The following is a 2,209-nucleotide window of genomic DNA, read 5'->3' on the forward strand; positions in this document are numbered from 1 at the left end:
AACCGGTATTCTCATTGGTAGAGTCCCCACTCTGTTGGTCATGTTTGGCCCCATGAGGCACAACCCTGACATCCGAGAGGAGCCCTTAGAGTCACTACTATCACTCCCATCACTACTAGGAGTGTTGTTAGGAGTATTCCAGTCATGAAGGTTATAAGCCTCACAACCAGAATTCGAGGCTGACATGTTGGAGTCAGCAATTCTTTACCTAAAGATGTTAATTGAAGAAGGTCTAAGGGATTGATTGTTGATAGCCAAGGTGTCCTCAGATCCAAGGTGGAAGGTTTCGAGCAAATGGTGGAAAGTCACTCAACCAGCCTCCCTATTTAAAGAAAAAATGTATGGCTCATATCCAACTGATCCAACAATCGTGGACCTGTCGACCTGACAGCCCGAATAGACGGGTTCAACGTGGCACCGACCTCAAAGGTCAAACGACACCAAGAGACAAGGCCGGTTCACCCATCGACTCCGGCTCAAGGATTTGTCGAATCAAACCCCCTACACCATCTCGTACATGGCTTCATTCAGTCGACCACAACGCCCGACCTCCGTATGGACATACGATGCTCGTTCTGCGTAAGGACATACAAAGCCCATCCTACGTATGGCCATACGACGTGTGACATCAATGCCCATGCAAAGCATGGACAACAAACGCAGATAGCTTATGCCTGTACGGGCCACGGTCATGTCCCCTCAGCCTCGGATAGTCCTTTATTGACGCAAAGGGTGAACGGAGGAGCAATTGCCACATAGCTATTGAGAAGAGCTCTACAGCCGTGGCCGACGCCTCCACGCAAATGTACTATACTCTCTTTGGCCGGAATCGAGGCCTCCACACAAATGTACTATACTCTTTGCATTCAAGAAGAGCTCTGCAGCGAAGGAGCAGTTGCCAACCAACCTCGGTCACTATGGCCTCGAGAGTGGGGGTAAATGATGTAGGGGTATCTGGCCGACCTACAGATCTTGACACATAGCGTCGGCCAGATCCATCTTGGCCATCCCACGGATCTTGACACGTGGTGTCGGCTGAATGCACCCTGACCATCCATCACCAACTGCAGCCACCTGTTCCCAACTACTCATCCTCTCAGGTAACTCTAATTATAAAAAGGGGCTCCCACATTAAGGTAAACACACACTGGAACTCAATCTCTAAGTATCCTCTCTTGCTTGGTCCAACCCCTCAAAGGCCAAAGCCCTCTGCTAACTTGATCATTAGAGCCTTCACCCCTGGGATAACTCCTAGGGCCTCTGACATTTTCTTTCTTTCTCTCAGTAGGTTAGACCCATCAGCCTCGAACGCTAGAAATTACGTTGTTGTACTCGACTCCATATTTGGCAACAATAGAATCAAATTCCAATAATTCGAATATCTAATTAGTTGAATTCAGATATCCTATTCATATCGAATAGTTAATCAGATTCGAATTCGGATATGACCTTATTTGATTCAATAAATTTCCAAATTCGACCAATTATTTAATTCTTATATATAATATATAAAGTATTTAAATGCTTTATATAATATATATAATAGTTAAATTATATAAATAACTTATATACTTTGTATGCTTTATATAAATCATTTATAAAATAATTAATTGGTCAAATCGAATATTTAAATATTTAATTAGTTTGCAATTTGAATATTAATTTTCAATATCCGTAAGATATCGGATTTTCTAATCGAATTCAAATTCGGATATTGCCTAATTTGATTCAGATTTCAATTTGTTTACACCCCAACCTCTCCCTAATATTATTATCTCCTACTCTTTTGTTAGTCCAGTTAAAGGGGTTCTTATGGGCCCCAAGTCAATCAATTGGCACACATCCAACATATGTGCAAAACAACACATGTTGCAGCTAGTTACTTTGATCAAACCACCCGTATTCTCACCACTTAGAAAAAACTTAATTAAAGTCTCCCAAAAGAATCCAAGGGATATTTACTGAAGTAGCAATCAAGGTTGTTCATGGGTTGGGGTGGTTTGGTTTCACATGTTTTTGTCAGCCGAACCCACCACCTCGGGGTGGTAGGTTCATTGGTTCAATGGGAGGCATTTTGCAAGGTGTCCAATAAATGTTGGATCTATTTTGTAAGATAAAAATGTGAGGGGAGTAAAAATAAATAAGATTAATTTTAGGGTCATGTTCTAAAAATCCAGAAAGTAAAGGGGGTCCCATGGGTGGGTGCATG

Source organism: Nelumbo nucifera, chromosome 2 (genome assembly GCF_055504915.1).
Source record: "Nelumbo nucifera cultivar China Antique chromosome 2, China Antique-T2T, whole genome shotgun sequence".
NCBI lineage: Eukaryota > Viridiplantae > Streptophyta > Magnoliopsida > Proteales > Nelumbonaceae > Nelumbo > Nelumbo nucifera.